This window comes from Pyrgilauda ruficollis, unplaced genomic scaffold (assembly GCF_017590135.1).
Source record: "Pyrgilauda ruficollis isolate IOZ18807 unplaced genomic scaffold, ASM1759013v1 scaffold139, whole genome shotgun sequence".
Lineage (NCBI taxonomy): Eukaryota > Metazoa > Chordata > Aves > Passeriformes > Passeridae > Pyrgilauda > Pyrgilauda ruficollis.
In genome coordinates this window covers 1,638,845-1,659,202 of record NW_024512432.1, presented here as the reverse complement: position 1 = coordinate 1,659,202, position 20,358 = coordinate 1,638,845, and the positions used below count along the sequence as shown (strand labels likewise).

General features: G+C 50.3%; 1 protein-coding gene across 3 annotated transcripts in view; it reads right to left on the bottom strand.

The window, feature by feature from the left end:
- Positions 1–14,936, bottom strand: part of BMP3 (bone morphogenetic protein 3) — a 77,558-nt gene extending 62,622 nt beyond the window's left edge. Inside the window, exons 1-5 of one of the 3 annotated variants that reach the window (XM_041459649.1) lie at positions 14,820–14,936; positions 14,508–14,585; positions 14,292–14,405; positions 13,325–13,546; positions 11,810–11,900 (exon numbers count right to left, since the gene is read on the bottom strand). The gene's annotated coding sequence lies outside the window, so the exon portion shown is untranslated. Of the gene's footprint in view, positions 1–11,809; positions 11,901–13,324; positions 13,547–13,716; positions 13,836–14,291; positions 14,406–14,507; positions 14,586–14,819 lie in introns of those variants that run through there. The other 2 variants (XM_041459650.1, XM_041459651.1) reach the window with 2 other exon arrangements.
- Positions 14,937–20,358: the final 5,422 nt, after the last annotated feature.

The following is a 20,358-nucleotide window of genomic DNA, read 5'->3' as shown; positions in this document are numbered from 1 at the left end:
ATCTGCTCAGCTGGATGCTTAAAAGCAATTCTGAGTAACAAGACTTTTTTTCTACTTGCTGTACCCTACAGCAAAGAGCTCTTCAAGACGTGCCTCAGGAGCTCCTGGAAGTAATCAGGCTCAGAGGGCAGCCTGTGTCAAACTGCAACATTAATTTGTTCTGCACTTGCCCGAAGACTGCAGCAAGGAAACCTTCCAAGAGCAAACACTGAGACATGCAAGGAGATTAGATTAAATGCCTCCCTTTTCGTCTCCGCAGAGCACTGGCCAGTAAATACTCTAACTGGTGTCAGACAACGCGCTGCAGCTGTTTGCTAGAGCAAACAAGGGGAAATCATTAAAGATAGAAGCTTCCAGCCACTTGACTTGCACACCAAAATAGCAGCAGCAGGCAGACACGTCCGTGACGCGATTTCACGCTCGCAAGCAAGCTGCCGAGCGGCCGTACGGCACGAATGAGAATTCTTCCACAGCCTCACCGAGAGCTTGCCAGTTCCTCTCTCCCGGGCTCCCGTGCCTACACGTCCAGTAGCTGCAATTTGCATAATTGCAATTTCATCTCGCAAATACGGCCGGGCTCTCTTTATGCCTGATTCTCCCAACTGCGGCTCCTTGGAATTCGGGCCTCCGCTCATTATTTCAAACACTTAGCGGAAAAAACGCAAACCATAATTGATACAATTATTACACAAATAAAAAAAGGAAAAATTCTCATGGTTTGGAAGATGAGGGGACTGAAGGTTTTTGTGTTGGGCTTTTCCCCCCTTTTGTTCTCCTTTGCTCTTTAAGAACAGCACATGCAAAACATTTGTGAAGCCAACACAGCTGTGGGCCCCGCTCACCAGACCAGGACTGTCTACTCAGTATCCTTCCTAGCTTTTTATAGATACAACTTAAAAACACCATGAAATTTATTTCCTGTAATAATGATCCCCAAATATTTTCTTTAAAAGTGGACGTTTCAGCAAAACTCTCCCAAGAATGTGGAATTATGCACTCGCATTGTGTTAGCACGGTCCTTCCCTCCCCACTTCCTTCACTGTGCCACATCAGACTCTCCCTGGGGTTTTATTTCACCTGCCCAGGTCTCCGAGGTTTGCAAAGCCAGGCTGGCACCACCACACCTGTACAGACCTTGCTGGGAACTGGCACACCCCATGCTGGAGAAAGGCTCCAATATACATGGAAAACCTACAGGGTCAAGAGTTCTTCCCCAAAATCTCCCTTTTTCCTCTGGTAAATTCCTGGGCCGATAACTTTACAGCTCATTTTCCTCTGTATGCTCCAGGACACTCCTGGTCTCCATCTCTGCATTTCCAGAGCCTAGCCTAGCCTCAGGAAGGACCTTTAGGAGCTGTTATAAAGCCAGTGTTATTTTAAGCTAACAAATATAAGTCTCCTGTCCTACAGGCACAGCCCATTCCGACACATTGGTACCATTGCCTCCTTGAAGGGCACTTGCTGCTTTAAACACTTCACAGCCTTCCTCACACAGCAGCACACTCTCCCTGGAGCAGGCCCAAGGGATCCATGCCCCTACACACCCTGTGCTCTCTGGACACCAACATCACTTGGGACACTGCCGCTGGACATGCCTGCAGGCGATGTGCTCGCGCTAAATCCATCGCTCAGGCTAACAACCTGCGCTGCACCTCGCCACATTTTGATCCTAACCTCACTGGGGTTATGGCAGCAGCAGGAAAAAAATCACAAAAATGCTCCTTCCCACACAAAGCCCAGTCAACTATGGACACCTCTGCAGCACCTCAGAGGTAGACAGTGTCTAAAAAAACAGGCTAAGCACAAACCAGACTAGGACAGCACAGAACCTCAATTCCCAAAGTGGAGCGCATGTCCAGGTAAGAGTGCAAAGAAGAAAGACAGGACAGTGGATCTAACGTGGGGTTTAATAAAGCAGAAACAAACGGCAGGTCTGGCAGTTTTGCCTCCTTGGAGGACTTGGCTTGACCACATTAGGAGCATCCTTCTAAAATCAAGTTTGCTTCTTGCTTTTACAGACGGCAAAGCTGCAAAGCTGCAGCTCAGGAGATGTGCTACGATACACTTCTACACTGACAAAGTGCCCAGTTCTTGGGGCTGTAGCCCACTAGAACTCTTGCTTTTACAGATGGCAAAGCTGCAGCTCAGGAGCTGTGCTGACACTTCTACACTGACAAAGTGCCCAGTTCTTGGGGCTGTAGCCCACTAGAACCTACACAAGCCTGACAAAACACTTTGCACAGACTCAGAGCTTTTCAGAGGGCTGGGGTTTGTACCAGAGGCATTTGTATTTGTATTTTACCAGTACCTAGGTGCACCTGGTTGGCGACTGTCTGAGCAGAAAGAAAACATGCTCAGAGAAAAAACTGAAAAAGTCCTTAGTACTCACAAAATCTAAGTACTCACAGCACACCCTTAACAACACAGTCCTCAGGTGCAGGGACATCCAACCTCAAACCAAGAGGCAGGCATCGGTGACAGAACGGAGGCCAGGTCACTTGAAAGGTAAAAACTCATTTTTCTGCGCTCACTGCCCAAGAAACAGTTCCCAGACACTTGAGACTCAGGCAGACCATTTAATTGCATCTTTCAGTCACAGAGTTACTGTAAAATCTTCTCAGGAATAGCCACTTTGTGGCTTTACAGCATCACAAATACAGCTTTGGGATCTCAGGTAAGCCTGGGCTGGGGTTTGGGAGTTATTTAATTAAAAAAGAAAGGGTGGCAAATGTTTCCCATGACTTTCTCTTCATATTTGACCAAAGTATCTGTTTTTCTAAAAAAGCAGGTGGCCATCGTTTGCCCAGGCACTCACCACCAAAGCCTGAGGCCGCACACCCTCAGAAAGGAGGGATAAAGGAAGCCCTTAGGGCAGGGCAGGGTCCCGGTGGAGCACACCTCCTGCCTCCTCCAACTCCTCCCCAGCCTACTGGGATGCTGCTGAGGCAGGGGGAAGCTGCTGTTTTCTGCTGAGATCTACTCAACCCCCTGATATTTAGGACCTGAGGTGGAAGACAGTTTGTCAGCTCACTGCCTGTTTTTCCATTCTTACCCCATTTAGTCCCATCTCAGACAGCGGCTGCCATAAATTCTCTCTGTACCATTCTGGTGTGACAGCAATGTCTGTGCCTGAGACATGTCAAACAAACCCTCCAGGGAAAAGCCGATCACTAAGCACGGTATGTCAGAAACATCTGCTGAATGGAACAAGCAGATCCCGGCTCCCAAGAGCACGTTGTATCCCTGAGGTTTATGCTCCCGACCGTGCTGTGAGGCGCGGGGCAGCCAGCTCTGACCTGCCTCTCTGTGCACCTCTCTGTGCTCACCCCACAGCAGCACCAAGTGTTTGACCCTGCTCCGCTCCTGTGGAGGGCTTTGCTTCCACCTGCACTGGGTGCTGGACTTGCACACACACGGGATGGAAAAGAAGGGAATGGCGCATGCAGGGCCAAGGAATAAGCACATCTAACTGAGGGGGCAGAGCCTGAGACCCTCTGACTCTGGCAATGCCCACCACCAACACCTCCAGCTTCTGGGTCTCAGCTGTGCTCAGAGCCAGAGGAAAGGGAATCAGGCACTGGGATGAAAAATGAATGACTCGACAAATAGTATTAACTGATCTATCTGATTGTATGTGTCCAGTAAAAGGAAAGATTCAGTTTACTCCATCCACCTTACTTTGACAACACTGCCAACACTAGTTCAGAATCATATGATAGACAATATTTTCACCTCAAATGCTGCCAGCTGAACAAAGAAACACCTCCTACAACTGCTACAACTCCACAGAGAACAGAAGCTGCTTTGTGTGCAATCACCATCTCACTGCTACTGATGACCAAACACCCAGGAGTCTGTCCCTAAGGTATATTTACCATGTCCAGTGATTCCTGTTGCTAAACAAAGCAGGAGCACTTACCAACGACTACAGAAGGTTATGGAAAACCCCTGGAGCAGAGCCTAGGGAAAACCCTTCACAAGCAGGCACCTGATGGAGGTACTGACAGTCCTGTGCCCATTCCAACTGCAGTGCATTCCAAAGGAAAGGAGCAAGGGCTGCATTGGCACCGCTGTTTATGTTTGCCAATACATTCCTCCTCCACCTTGTTTTCCACAACAGGCCTGGAATAATTAACTAAAGTGGGAGCAGAGTCAGTCACACGCAGTCACCAACTCCAGCTGAACCCAGGCCATCAGGAGCAGTCCCTGAGCACTGAAACCACAGTGGAAACACCTCCAAGCTAACTAAATATCTATCTGTATGAAGCACATCCAACCCTCTTTTTTTTTCCTTTTATTTCACAAATACTGCATGGGATGAAAGAATGTCAGGGCTGAACTCTCCAGAACAGATGTAGAACACATGTATTTGCATCAGTTTAAAGCAAGATTCCAGACACTAGAAAGCAGTTGTGGTTTGGCAGTGGAGATCCCTCATTTTAATTAGCTCAGGGTACAAATGATTTCTAGAAAGCCTTCCTCCTGCTGGAGCAGGGTTACTTCTGTCAGGATGGGTCTCTCAGGCAGATTTTCTTCAGGGGAAAACTGCAGGGGTGACGATTCCAACTCAACACACCCAGTCCACAACAGCAGGCAAATTCACACACAAGGAGGTTCCCCAAAAAGTCCCCGGGGCAGTGCCAGCAGCCACCTCAGAACCAGGTGTGACTGCAGCCCACGGAGCATGACCCAGCACGGGCAGAGCAGCACCACGTGGGACCCTCCCATGCCTCCCAGTTTTCTTCATCGGCTTCTACAGATGTGCCTTTCTTCCCAGCTCAAGGGAAACGGAGTCAAGGTGGAACTAGCTTGGCTCATGAGCAGTTGCCATTTCCTATCTGCTAAGAAAAGTACTGATGTCATCCCACAGAAAATCTTTGTTGCAATTATTTCCCTCCTAAGTTTGCTTAGCTGTCATGTTCTGCATAAGTGACCTCTAAGGAACAGACAGAATTGTATTCCACAACTGAAAACTTGCTCTTAATTAGAGGGAAAATGTAAAAAAAAGAATAATCAATGCTCCTGACTGTCTCTCCCGACATATTAAACTCAAAAGCCTGGGATATTGCTCATTTGTCATGTCCTCAGCATCAGTGCTCAGAACAGCCATAGGTCAGAGCATCAGGCAATGACATTGCCACAGCAAACAGAAAAGTCAGCACTCACCTTTGTAAAGGGAGGGCAACAAATAGCTGACAACATGGAAAGATGAAATGGTTGCATTTCTTCCAAGGCCCAACTTCAGCTTACAGAAGACAAGGGAGAAATGCCATGAACTGAACCTGGACTGACCAAAGTGACCCCAGAACACTGGCTGGTCCCCAGTGCTATGCTGTCCTGCCCAAGAACCGGCTTTGCTCCAATGCCAGCCCCACCAGGAGGGCAGGAGCCCACCCTGCATGGGACCCTGTCCAGCCAGAACAGTATCCTGCCTCTTGCTATTTCAATAATTACCAGCATCTGCAGCAGAACTCTTTTCACACTCCAGTCCCTTCCTCATTTACAAGGTTAAAGCCCTCAGCTCTACAAGACCGCAAGTTTTCATCACCTCATGCTCTGGATCAGCCTTGTTCAAAGGACAGCAGGATTTTTCCTGGAGATAAGGGCAGCCAGAGAACAGGTAATTCCCTAAGGCACATGCCCTCCCCAGGAAGCGGGACAGAGACAGGTCCGTGCTCCCAGTGAGACATACTTCTCTCTGCATTTGCACTGGAATGTGCCAAGCTTCGCTCCACTCAAACCAGAGGCATTCGGCACACTTTGGAAAACGTTACTATTTATAGAATGTCCTGCGCTCCTTCGCTGCACTAAGGTTTCGTCCTTTCTCCATTGTTCATAGATATTTTCCATAAAAAGCAAACCTCACCGCTCTACACTTAATGGATAGATTCTGAGGGAAAAAGCTGAAAAGAAAAACAACATCCCTGGGAGTTAAATCAAAGGAAGGGTTAGTTTTTCCAGCTGGGCTCTGGACGATGGAAGACAGTCTGTCATTCCGAGGCCAGAAAATGTCTTTTACATACACCAGTCTCAGCAAACCTACCCTGAGTTATAAGGTTTATTTTACAACAGTTTAAGTCTTATATTGTCCTTGACTTTTGCTGCTAACAACCAAGGCCTGGGCAATAGCTATTGGTAAGGAAGCAGCACCTAGTCATTTTATTTTGCCAAAACACAACGTGCAGCCATAAATCCAAAACAGACCTTCCCAGGTTGTTTATTATTATTATTATTATTGGAACAACACTGAAGTTTGCACACTAAAGTCACTGTAAGCAAGGGGTGCTCTCTAGAGGCAGCTCTCCTAGGAGAGCAAGCAAGGGCTGTAGAACATCTCCTGAGTGCAAACTCAGCCTGTATCCCTCTGACAGCTCGTTTGGAAACCAAATGCTGGAAACGCATCCCATGGTCAGTCTTGGGAATCAAGCTCCTGGCTTCAGCAACTGAAAAACTTACATATTTACAGGAGTCAAAGACTGGAGAAAAAGCAGCCAGGAAAGAACAAGAGACAGGTAAGATTCCTAAGCAATTTAAATCCCTAAGAAAAGGTCAATTTAGCCAAGATTTTAGCCAGCTCCGTCTTTCTACCAGCACCAACAACTGGGAAGGTTCTGGGGTTCAATCCAACAGTGAAAACATAAAAGGCTGGACACAGGCAGACATCTCTCCAGAGACCAGAACCTCCCTTGCTTTGACCCTTCTCAGCTGCAGCAGACTAGCGTGACACAGACCATTTTGACCTCAATTTGCTTTTTCACCTTTTTTAGCGATTACTCTGAGCAATACATCAAGTTCCTCTAGCAAGAATGAGAATTCTCCCCACAAACCAAAATGCAAACTGATTCAACAGCATTGGTCTGCTCACAGTGAAGGGATGGATTAGAAACCACCAAGTGTTTGGACACACACTTTGAGATGGGTGTTCTAGAGACTTCATGCACAGGGAAGAGCCATCCAGAGTCCTTTGAGCACATCAGCTAATCTGAGAGGTCAAACAAAAATTATAAACACACCAGAAAGGGCTGGAACCCCCTCACAAAATGAGTACACACTGACCAAGAAGCCCACCAGCCCCTCCTCCAGGTGTGCAGACCCCCAAGACCAGCACAGACCTCCAGTTCACAGCACTGTGTCCACTCATGTGTCTCTGCTAGGCTTGCACTGTTGCTTTTCTGCTGACTTCAGGAGGAAATTACTATTTCCAAAAGATACCTTTTCCTTTTTTCTCCTGCTTTGTTTTTCTACTTAACTGCATAGAGTACTGCAAACACTTTACTAATGCTGCTCTGCTTTGGTCAGCTACACATAACAGTGTTTATTAGAAGAGATTATTACAAGTATAAAAATGTTCATTATCACATTTGTGATATGACATTATCTCACTTGTGGGGAGTGGAACAAATACATTCCCAGGTGATAATCAACACAGTGATCATGAGCTCAGGTTTCTGGTTTACTTCAGAGCTGCAGGGTATCTGTTTCCTTTTCAATTTAGCAGTGCCAGTGCTTCATCTGCCCCCTGGTTTGCTTTCCACGTGCAACTACCACACAGCAGCTGACAGCTTCTCTCCCTCTAGCTATGGATGCTACCTATTCTTTCACAAAATACCAGGCCAATACAATCCTGGCAGTTTCCAGGAACTGCCTGAAAGGATGATTAGGAATGACCTGTGCATTCCAGACAGGTTCCCTGTGTTCTGCTCTCCCCCGTGGCAGCTCAGCTCCCCACAGCAAACATTTCTGAACCGAGCGCTTTGTGTGCACTGTCCCAGCAGCATGGGCTTGATCCTGTCCCTCCCTGTGCCATTCCAGGCTCACAGTGGGTACAGCAGCCTCTGGAATGCCTCCAGACACCTGTGCCCCACGGGCTGGCAGGGGCAGAGGGACAAGGCAAGGAGCTGACCCCACTGGAGCAGTTCCCAGAGGCTCCTGGCTGGAGCCCAGCTCTGGACCTGCCCATTCCCAGGGCTCCCATGTGAACCTGGAGCACATTCCTGGCTGCCAGCGCAGGTGTGAACTGCACCTGGCGAGGCATTCCCTTTGTTCTGTGCCTCACCAACGGGAGCTCGCAGGTGCACCTGGTGCTGTGAGGTGACAGGACTGTCCCTCAGGGAAGGGCCCTCTGCTCAGGGGTGCCCGCGGCTGCTGCGCTCCAGGGAAATCCTACAGAGCACCATCGCTTCCTGAAATATCCAGGCTCTCTTGGCCAGCTCAATTTGTAGTCCCTGATGTAATGTGCTATCTACTGGACTCTCAAAACCCATATTTCTAATAATGCCTTTCGAGGTCTAAATTATCTGGGGTTTGCTTTATGCTCTCTTATGCCCCAAATGTGGCCCCACCTTCCATACACTCCAAAGTCCTTGGGAACTGAGCTCAACTCCACTGAGCCACCCCAAAACCCACTGTAACCCCCCTGACTTCTCTTGGAAAGCCAGACATGCCTTATGGCCACCAAATTCTCTTTCATCAACCTAAACCTGCACACAGTTCAGCTCCAAGTCCAGCAGCACATTTACTGCCGCAAATAGATGCAATTAGTCATTCTTGCAAACCAAATTTGAAGAGGGAATGAACAACACCCACCTCAAACACTGGGATTTCTCTCCCGTAATCATGGACAGGAAGGAAGAACAAATCAGGAACACTGTAAGAAAGGTGTCCCTGCTCATGGCAGAGGAGTGGGACTCGTGACTTTTAAAGACCCTCTCCTATCCTGCCTATTCCATTATTCCACTCTATGATTTTTAGATTTGGCTTCTATTTCCCAGGTTAATGGAACTGATCAAAATTCCTCTGGACAGGAAAGACATGTAGCTTTTCTTTTGCCTCACAGCACAAGTACATGGCTGTTATTTACAGCTGTTGTGTCACTGAAATGGTACAAATCATGTGCTCCATGAAATATACTCAGCTCTCCTAACCTGTACTCCACGTGGATGATTTACAGCAAAGAATGAAGAAATAAAAAACACTCTGCATTTCTCCTGTTGTGTTGTCCACATGCTTCCCAACACAGAGCCACAGCCAGCAGCCTGATCCTGGGGAACATGCACCACAGGAAATCATGCCATTTTTAAGCATCTAAAACCACCCACAGGCCATGCAGTGCTATTGAATGGGAATGATTTGTCCGTGCTACGAAGACTTATGGAGATGGATCTCAGGGAGGGAGGGAAGCAATAATTGTACTAATAATTACAATGATTGGTCTTTTGTAAGCTAATAAACACCAAGAAAAGCTACAATGAACTTCAGACCTGCCTTAGCCTGTCCTACTGTTTGAAACAACGTTCTCTGCTTGCTTTCCTGTCCTTTTCCTGCTACTTTTCCCTTTTCTGCTTTGTGATCCTGTAAGTGAACTACACAGGGACAGCCAGCTTCCCCCCAGCTCATTTCGGGGTCCAGAGGCCCCCAGATGCAGAGGCCCCATTTCTGAGCACCCCAAGGGCTCTCGCGCTCCACCACAGCTGCTGCCAAAGGTGCAGCAGGACGCGTGTGAGAGGCAGAGCACCACACCTGCGCTGTCTGGAGACAAAAGGCTCCCCCTGCCACCTGCACGGGCAGCCCCAGCAAGGAACACCATTTCCAGACCCACTGCCCGGGGAAGAAACGCACACTAAGCCTTCCAGAGGTGAAACTGCCACCTGACATCTGCAGGGAAGGCAGCCTGCTCCACACCACACTGTCCAGTGACACAGACCTGAGAGATAATCTGTACCATAAGGGCAGAAGTGCTTGGAATTAGTTATGATTCCCTGCATGCCTCACGCCTTTTCCATAGCAATTCATTGATCAGACAAAGATGGCTCCATTTGAAACAAATAAATATTTCTATAATACCCTCTTTTTCCTCATTGGGAACCCTTTGGGCATATTGTCAAACAGTAAAGGGGAGAGAAATCACACCAGGAGGACACTGTTGGTCAGACCCAACACCATCCTCAGCAATTTTCCACACCTGAAACGGGTCCTCTGGAAAGCTTTCCTGAGCCACCTGCAGCAGCTGCTGTGGGAGGTTTCAGGGGAAAAAGTGTTGGCAGTGCTCGTGCCCAGCCTCAGGAACACCCCTTTGAAACCCAAAAGGATCACCCAACTGCCTTCCCAGCCAGTACCCAGGGGCAGGAGGAAAACCAGCAAGGTCCATTCTCTTGGCATGGATTTCATCTGACGGTCCGGCTGTAGCCCTCACACAGCTGAGAGCACCAGCACTGGGATTTGGGGTTTGGTTTTACGGGTGGAAACCTTCCCCCCTCCCTCCACACCCCAACCAGTGGAACAGCAGAGAAAGGACAAATCCTCACCTTAACAAGCTCCCTAATGGCCACCAACAGATTCCACCTAATTACTTGAAACACCTAAACACTTTTGATAGCTGCACTGCTAGCCACAGAAACACAACTAAAACTTGCTCCAATTGCCATGGAATCCTACACATCCAAGCTCCCAGGGTCCTCAGACACATCAGTGAGGCTGGGGCGCTCCTCTCCGGCCCGTCACAGCCAGCCCCTCCCAGAAGATCAGCAGGAGACACTCGCTCTGGGACACAAAGAAGGAGTTCCTGACTGTTGCATAACTTCCCAAGGCTTTAGTCAACAGCAGGGCTCACATGCTCAGGGCCCTTTATCACCTTGGACAAACAAGCAATATTTAATGCATACCAGAGCAGAGGTTAGGACTGCGCAGGCTAAACACACACCTGGGTAAAGAAGCCAGGACCTGTCTGCCTGCCCAGCTCTTCTGGCTTCCAGGTGTGCCCTGCTGCTGGCACAGAGGGCACCGGCCAGATGGCAAACCCCACAGCTCCACGGGGAACTCCTGCTCCCCGTGGCCTCACAGGTACACAGCAGAGAAAACCAAAAATGCCTCTGTGATGGTTGGCAGCCAAGAGTAACTTCTGACCCGCCAGCTGAAACTCCTCCTAAGTGTTTTAGGGAAACATTTTGGGGTCTCCTGTAAACCAGCAAACTGATTTGGACCATCTCCAGGACAGAGCTAAAAAGACACACAGACAGGGAACACCACGGATCACAGATGTGCACCGGAGCAGCAAAAAAAAAAAAAACAACAAATAAACGGGAAAAACTACCCCAAAAGCCTTTTGAACTACTACAGGTTCTAGAAAAAGACCTTTTTAGGCTATAGAAGGTAAATCGGTACAGACAGAACCATCTCTTGCATGATGCACTGAGAGCCCTTCCCGGGCTGGAATGGCTCTGGAATGACCCCGGCTGGAGAAGGAGGAAATTGCAGCTCCTTCCCGAGGAGCTCAGAAAACACGGACCAGAGAGGGAGCCGAGGCACGCCAAAGGCTATTTCACCTGTGGAATAAGCCACGCAGCCCTTCCCTTTCCAAGGCTAAACCACCCCAGCACAATCCCATCCTCTCTCAGCTCAGGCACAGATTTAACCTTTTGTGTCACATTTCTCCCTGAAAATCCCAAGCAGAACAGCTCCCAGGTCATTTGCCAGGCAGCAGAAACTGTGACCCCCTCTGAAGCTCTGCAAAACCTCGCTCTCATCTGCTGTGGAGCCACACTTGGGGCAGCATTTCCCCTGCCCATTACCCAGCCATAATAGAATAAAAATTACCCTGGAAAACGGAAGAGACAGAGGGGAATAACACTTCTATTTCAAGCAAAAATTACACAAAAAACCTCCTAACATCAACATATTTATCACTGTCAAGAAATTTCTCATGAAATAACCTTTCTCACGTGTTCCACCTGCAATTTTTCTTCAAAATAACACAACTAGGCAATCAGATTAATTGTGAAGCTGTTACATTTATCATCTCACGGGTACTCACAGAAACTCTTCCGGCACAACCTGCTGCTCCTCTCCCTGCTGGGGCTTGCAAGAAGTCATCCTTCAGGTCTTGTCCCATGCTTCCCAGCGACCTCGGGGGAAAAAAAAAAGTACAACTCAGAACGGTTTTACACGGGTTTTTTACAACAGTGCTCAGGGCTGGGTTCTTGGGTTTAGGAGTATAGGGAGAGAGCCCTCAGCCTACTGGAGCCCCGTGTCTCACCCTGTCCTGCTTGTACAAACCTTAAGCGGCTCCTCGAGACTCAGCTCTTCCACAAACCTACAACACAGCTGTTTGTCCAAAAATAACTTTTACTACCGTGCGTTTTCTGCTGTGTACGCTTCCATCGGGTTACTCGCACCACATGGAAAAATCATTTTTAAAAATCACTTTGCGCCTAAAGTCGCAGCCGGAAATAGGATTTCACCCTGGGACCTACTGCTCATAAATCACACTGACAAAGTAACGCTCAGAAAGGAGTTTTTGGGTCCTTAGGGCAAGGCAAGCCCCCCCATCCCTCCCAAGTCTGTAGTTCCCACATTTATTAATTTATTTTCATTAAAGAGGCCAGGAAAGCACACGGCTGGAAGCCTGAAGGTGTAGAGAGCAGTGCGACAGCGGGGAAAGGGCAAAAATAAGAAAGAGCATGGACTTGCAGGAGCAAAGTCACCGCTCTCGAAAAGCACTCACTGCGAGAATCAGGAAAGGGCATGAATCAGGACAAGGGGCTGGAGATGAAACCTGCGGGAGCACTGTGCCCTGGACAGGGAGATTTGGGGAGCACATCAGGGGCAGGAGGCTGAGGGGCAGCCCCGCTGCCAGAGGAGTTTTTGGCACGCTGGGGAACACCGCCCTCGTGTCTGCCAGCAGGGCAGGAACAGCTTCCAGCGGGTCAGGTGGGAGCCTCAGAAACACCCCACCTTCCCCTGGCAGGGGATTTTGAGGGAATCCTCTGCTTGAAGCTCATGGCTGTCTGGAACCACCCCTGAGGCAGCAGCTCCTCTGCCCAGCAGCCAGCCACAGCAGGATAAACAGTGACCCCGGGATTATGGAAGGGATGGAGGGGAATGGCACTTGTATTTGCAGCAGGAGAGCCAAAGGAGAGGAAGCAGGGAGCACCTGCTCAGTGTCACAGCCACTCCTGCCTCCCGGAGCACCGCCGTGCCTTTGCCCTGTGAAGATTTGCCTTTAGCACCAGGGCCACCTCAGAGAGAGAAATCCAAGCTCCAGCCCCTCCCGGAGAAAGGGAGCACAGGCACTGCTCTGGCTGAACACAACACCAAGAGCACGACGCTCCCAGGAGAGCTCCCGAAAAGCCAAGAACGCAGGACAATCCTCCTCGGAGCAGGAGAATATTGATACAGCTCTGCAGAAAGTGGCAATTTTACCAGGAGCCAACCAGCTGGGAGTGCAGGAGCAGCAGACATCCCCAGCGTGTCCTCAGCTCCTCACTATCCATCGCCTTCCTGGAGTGCTTCCAGATGCTCTGCTTATGTAAGAAAACCCAACACCAACCTGTTTCTCGCTGTCAAGACATCTCTCATCAATAAATCCTTCCCCACGTGTTCCACCTGAGGTTTTCCTTCAAAATAACGTGGTTTCCTTCCCATACTGGTTTCAAAAGTGTAGGTCATCATCCCGTGGGCATTCTTCCAGCAGAGTTTGCTGCTCCTCTCCCGGCTAGGGGGGCCTGCAGGAAGTTATGGCTCAGTTCTCGTCCCACGCTTCCCAGTGATCCTGAGAAGGAAAAGTTCAACCCTTACTCAGAATCACTGCCACAGGTTTGGGTCACTGTGTTTCATAAATCACAGGGGATGGTCCTCAGCCTGCTGCAGCTGATTTGTCTAGTCCTGCTCTGCTCTGTCAACCCCCCAAACCACTCTTGGAGACCCAGCACTTGTGCAGACCTGCAAGACAACAGCAGTTTCTCCAAAGGTGCATTTTCCATTGCACGTGCAGAGTAACCAGTGCTGAGGAACATCAGGGCTGGGCTCTGCAGGGAGCCAGCAGCCAAGCACAGACTGCTTTCCTCTGCAAGGACACAAACGGTGACAAAGGATGATGAAGCTGGGATACTCCAGGCCCCGAACCTGCCCAGTGTGCACCTGCAGCACAGAGCTGAGGCCAGGCAGGACACGAATCCACAGCCCCAGGGAAGGCCCAGCTGCTCATTTCCAGCAGCAGCCAAGCACCCAGTGCCAGTGTCCCGAGCCACACTGGCAGCCCTGGATGGACTGAACAGCCCCACACCCAAACTGCCAATGTCAGATCTCCCTGCCCTCCCAGGACACACCAGCCAGGAGTGTCTCTGTCTCCCACTGTCCCAACAGAGACCTCCTCACTCCACGCCCCATTCAGCGAACACCCTAAGTCGGGAAAGCAAAGACAAGAGACATTTCACAAGCATCCCCTCCGTGATGCTATCCAGGCGTGGGACAAAGCCCTTCCCACCACCCTGCTGGCCTTTTCCCACCCTGAGTACCTCTGGGAAGGCAGATCCAAACCCAGGTCAGACAGCGACGTTTTCTACCTGCCAAACATGGCAGCCACAAGCACCAGGAGCCTCAGGATGCTCTGGATCCCAATTCAGGGAACCCTGCGGGGAAAGCCAAGTGGTTCGCGCACAGAAAAAATAAAAATCACCATTTTCAGTAGTTAACACATCCACGCGAGTCACTGGCAAGCTTCACACACTTACAGTTTTACCAGGAGCGGCAATCTCAGGTTCCTTCTCTCTGGAGCCCAGCTCCAAACGGGAACCTCCTCACGACAGCTCCTGAGGGAAGAGGAACTCGAGGAGCTCAGGAACGCGACTCCCCCCGCCGAGCCCTGGTTCGCCTGCCCGATCACCCGCAATGATTTCACCACCTCACTCCCTGCTTCCCCCTTCACATTAATAAACCAAACACCGCGGCTCCGCCCGCAGCCCCCGCCGCGCCCTCACAGCGCCACCCCCGCTCCCCTCAGCCCCGCGGCCTGCTCCCCACGGCTCTTCCCGGTCCCCGCTCACCTCAGCGCGGCTGCGGGCTCCACAGGCGCTGCGCTCCGCCGCTGTTCCCCGGGCGTGCGGCGCTGCCGGGCACGGCGGCTCGGGGCCCCGCGTCCCTCAGCGCCCGCAGTGCCGCCGCTCCCCACAGGGCGGCAGCACTGCGCGCGGGAACGCCACCGCGCATGCGCTTCATGGGTGGGGCTGTTCCGCCCTTAGACACCACGTGGTGCGGGGCGTCTGCTCCTCACTGCGCATGCTCCAGTTTGCCCTCACTGAACATGTGACATGGTGGGCGTGTCTGATGTCAATGCGCATGCGCGCCCTGGCGCTGCAGTACCGCGTTTCGGCCGGCAGGTGTCCCCAGCGCTCCCCTCGTGGCAGTGCGCATGCGCCGCCCCGGGTGCAGTGGCGCGGCGCGGCCACCAGGCGGCAGCGGTGAGGCGCGGCGAGCGCCCGGCCCGGCCCGGCCGGAGCGGGAACGCAGCGGGAGCCGGGACACATCCAGGGCAGGATGGGCTCGGGAGCGGCTGGGATGCGCTGAAACAGGGCTTGGCACAGCGGGCTCCTCCCTACGGCAGCTACAGGAGCACGGGAGTCCGCAGCTCTCAGCACCCCGTTCCCCAAACACAGCCCTCCTGCGCGCTGTCTCTGCCGTGTGCTCTTCTCCAAATCCTCGTAACAATTTCGAGATTAAATTACCACAAAGGAAAGTAAAGAATAAAGTATTTCTGTAAGAGCCCCTGGGATCTGTTGGGCTGATTTGGGAAGGGGCATTCACTTCTGCCAGCCCCACTGTGGCATCCTCCCTGCCCTTCTCCCTCAGGGACTTCTGCCACCAGCTCTGAGCCTGACCAGCCCCAAGCTCTGTCTGCAGCCCAGGGACAGAAGGACACTCCAGGGATGAGGCCCATTCCCAGCGAACGCTCCCAGCACGGCACAAAGGCACCCCTGGAGCTGGTGTTCCACCACAGCCACATCCCGGGGGAGGCTCGTAAAACCCCGGGATGCACCAAAGGCAGCGTGTGTCACCCTGGGCTGTCCCAGCTCAGAGCGGGGCACAAACCCTCAGCTACGGCCAAACACTGACCGGGGTCAGCCTCACACACGGCCCGTCCCGGTTCTGACCCGCAGCTCGGTGCCGGAGGTTTCCCACCCTGGATGAGGGCAGCACTCGGATCTGACACCATGGGAATAAAAAACTCCTGCTGAGAGCGGCCACCAGCCCAGGCCTTCAGGCCTCGCTACAAGATCCTGCAGCGAACGGACCAAACTCCTCATCCTTAATCTAAATTTCGAATACATTCGGTTAGAAAAATAGCGGACAGCACATCGTGCACAATGATACAACAGAACTAAAAGGGACAGCAGAATATACGAGGAATGCAGCAGAATATACGAGGAAACAGAGGGTTTTCCATGAAAAACAGAGGTTTCTTTTTCCCCCTCATCTGCCTGGGTCTTTAGGACCAAACCTTTTCAACTGAGACACAGTGGAGCAGCTCTTAAGGCTCAAACCTCTCAAAAATTGCTGTTTGTCAGAGAACTGCGCCAGCACTGAGCCACTCCTGTGTGTCTGGATGGAAAAACTCAAGATAACAAAAAAAGTGATGTCTCTTCTCCCTCTCTGTGACCCATCACCAAAGCAGTTGTGTCCAACAACACCAACTCCTGAAACCCTTTGTGAGGAACCCAGCCCTCCCTGGCACACCCAACGCAGCAGACATTGAGAAGGGAAGGAAAAACTCAAGCTTGAAGGAGGAAAAACTAGACAACTCTGTCCAGCTTCTGGTAAAACCGCTTTAATCTTCTGTGGGCTAAACCTACTGCTCTGATTTTCTCTAGAAAAACAAAAAAAAAGCCCCACAGCCTAACAAGTTTTAAGGAAATGTCAAGTACTCCAATGTGGTGCCCGTGCTCCCTGGATGTGACCCAGTGCCAGCCCTGCTGCCTTCCCCCTCCTCTCAGTGGCAGGATGAAAAAATAAAACAATTAAAAAATGAAATTTCAGCCCTGCTTCTTTCTTAGGCAGGGATCCAGCGTTGTGTCACTGCACAGACAGAAATGATGTAGCATCAGAGAGCGTGGAAAAGTTCAGGGGAAAGCTACACGCTGCCTTTCAATTTAGGGATATTTGGGCATGCCTGAAAGGCCTGAACAGAAAATAAAGTAAAAAATGAAATAAAGAAATAAAGTAAAAAAATAAAGTTTAAAAAATTAAATAAAAAAATAAAATCAGGAGGGATTTTAATAACCCAGACCCTGAGCTCCATGCCTCCTGCCACTGTCCTCCTTTGCTGGCCTGGGTCTTCCAAAACCCAAAATAAGAGTTCTGAGACCAGAACAAGCACTCTGGAGAGCAATTCCCCAGCCCCGTGCCACTGAAAGAGGGCTGAGAAAGGAGCCCTGGGAGTGGGCAGGTGCTTCCATCCCTGGGCACGAGGCAAACAACCTGTCACCAGGGCCAAAACACAGCAGCCAAGGAAAAGAAAGGACAAGGAGAGGGCTGGGGGACCCACGAGTGCTGCAGAAGAGCAAGCCCCGAGGCAGGAGCTAGAAAAGCACAGTGGAAATAAGCACCAGGTTTCTGGGAGGCAAAAAAAGCAAAACTGCAGGGAACAGCAGGTGAAAAAGGAAGAGGCTGCAGGAACAAACTAGCAGAGGAAAAGAACACAAACCCCAGCTGTCAAGTCCAAGCAAATGCATTTGTTCCCAGCCCTGGTACTCAGGCAGCAATGATGAAAGACACTTGAGCATCGGTTTCTCAGAAGCATCTTTTGTAACTACTTTCCACAGTGGGATGGCAATTTGGACAGGGGGAAAAAAACCCTCTAGCAGGCTGGCAGCCTGCTTTGGGGCAGAAAAACCCCAATTTGGGAAGGGGTGGAGCTATGAATAGGAACCTCTGGGTATGCCTAGTGGTCATCTGCCTGTAGCTCACAACAGCTGCTCTGCACAAAACTGCAGCCCTGAGCTGCTTGGGCTTTCCCTGCATGCACAACGCCCCAAATCCGGTGCTTTGAGTGTGTGTGTTCCTTTGGTGGAGAGAGCTGGAAGCAGGCACGGTCATTGGAGCATCCCTGCCTCAGGCACAGCCAGCCAAAAAGAAAAAAAAACACCCCAATTCTTTTGAAACCATTTTTCTTTCCTTCGTATTTAGCTGATCTTAGCTGGAGTTCACACTTTCTCCATAGCTGTTTTGCCCAAAGAACCCTCACCCAGCAGACCACAAACTGCAGGAATCCACAGGCAAACCCATTTCCCAGATTCCAGTTTCATTTGCCTGAGGATCCATAAGAGGATGACAGAGCACCCCTGTAGAAAGCAAGCACTTAAACACATTTGATTCATTTAAGCCAAATATTTTCCCCAAACTATGAAGAAAAAAAAAACAGGTAAAAAGTGATGAAAATTAGGTTAAATCAATGAAAATTAAGTTAATTAATTAAATTTATGAAATTAATGAAAATTAAGTCTTGTGTTGATTATTGTAACACACCTCCAGGTGAGAAAACATTCCCGCCAGCCTAACAAATCCCCTGTCTACAGCACAAAGGTAACCAAACACCTAAGCCTCTTTAAAAGATACTTTTCATTTTATTAGTAATATAATTACTAATTATAGCACCTGGAATTATGAAAAATTGCTTGGTTTCTCTGCTTGAGGGATGATTTTCAGGCCCAGTGACCCGAGGGGTCCCCAGGTATAAACCCTCACAATTTGATACCAAAACCTATGGGCAGATATCTGTGATACAATGACACCTGTGATACCTCTTAGCCATGAAACAAACACCTGCCTACCTGCCAGGCTTGTTCAGAAGCCTGGGCAGCCAAGGCTGGGAATGCTCTCAGGATTTCCACGTCACTCCTGGATTAGCCTGGAAGCACACACACACACACAATGCCCATTTCTGTGCCAGGATAAACTGTGCCATCCAGCAACCTGCCCCTCAGTGCACAGCTTGGAAACACATTAAAAAGCCAGGGGAAAAAACCAAAATAAAGCAATTAGTGCAGCATCACCTTAATATTCTGCCCAGTGATGGACAGAAAGGAGAAAAGCTGTTCTTGCAGCTCTCCCAGTTCTGGACCAAGGGTTTCAAGCAGCCAGTATCATCCTCAGCTGGAGCTGTGGGAGGCTCCCTCCTTCCTTCAGCCTTGCAGAGGCCTGAAGGTCAATAATTCAGATTATATTTTGGTGGAATCACTTGACATAACACCCAGTGCACAACTTAAAATGAAATGAAAAGCACCATTTTCTCCCTCACTTTTAATTTTCCAGTTTAGGGGTCCTCCTAAAAACAGGGTTAAAAAAAAAAAAAAAGAAGAAACAAAGTGCAAGACGTACTGTTAGCAAGTGTGCCACAACACCTGCTTCCTGTGTGCTTTCTAAGCAGAACACTTTTTCATTAGAGCTGATTGCTTTCCTAGGAATCTGAATTTAAATGTGCCAAAGCGCATCCAGGAGGGGCAGGTGTTTCTGAGCCCACACCTCGCAGCTAAAGGATCAGAGGAAGGGTGGCACAGAGGGATCCAAAAGCGCCCAGGAGAGGTCCAAGCTGACTGTATTTGGGCAGGATTATTTGAACCCGAAGTGCTCTGCAGCTGCCCCAAGCCTGGAGTTGGCAGAAACAAGATGAGCTCCCCCCTCCTGCCCCATTTTCTGCCCTCTCTGACCAAGGGAGGGTCACACAACACCAGTGATGGCAGAGAAATAGTAAGACCTGCCCAGTGCCCCCAGGATGGCTGGCACCAGCGTTCCTTCCCTCCCCTGGCTGAAGGAACTCAAGCCCAGGTGCAGTTTGGGTCGGTTCCATCTGGGATTTCAGGAGCACAGCCCAGCTTTGCCGCTTGCCGTTCCTCTCCCTCCACGTTTGCCCAGCAGGAATATTGCTGGGTTCTGCATTACACCCCAAAGCTGGAGCCCTGCGAGTGCTGCTGGAACCCAGAACACCCTGCCCTTCTCAGACACCGCCCTGGCCAGTCAGCCTCGCACCCCTCCTCGTTCAAAGGCCAAAGGTGAACACAATTCCTCAGGAGAACGAGGTCTGGCTGTGGGAGCCTCCTTGTAACCGAGGCTGTTCACTCTCAGGTGCTCCCAAAACCATCAAACACAAGTTTGTCCACCAAAGAGGACACAGGATGTCACTTACCAGCTGGCTCCTCTCTGTTTGGACCCCAGCAGCCCTCTCCTGGGTGAGCAACCCGTGGTCCTGTGTCCCAGCTGTGGACTGAAACACTCCCATTGTTTTCCTTGGGGACGTTCAGGGTGACATTAGACAGCACTTGGAGCAACCCAGTCCAGTGCAAGTTGTCCCTGCTCATGGCAGGGGCATGGAATGAGATGAATTTTAACGTCCTTCTCAAGGAAAACCATTCTGGGATTCTATGATTCTGTGAAGAGTCAAGCCTGCATAATAAAAAAAAAAGAAAAATTTAAAATGCATTTTTAAAAAATCAGTTTTTGCCTGAATAAGGAGCTTGAAACAGGATAGCAGAGGAGGCATGGCAATAGCTGAACTACGCAGCACACGTGTTCCTGGCCCACAAATGCTACCAA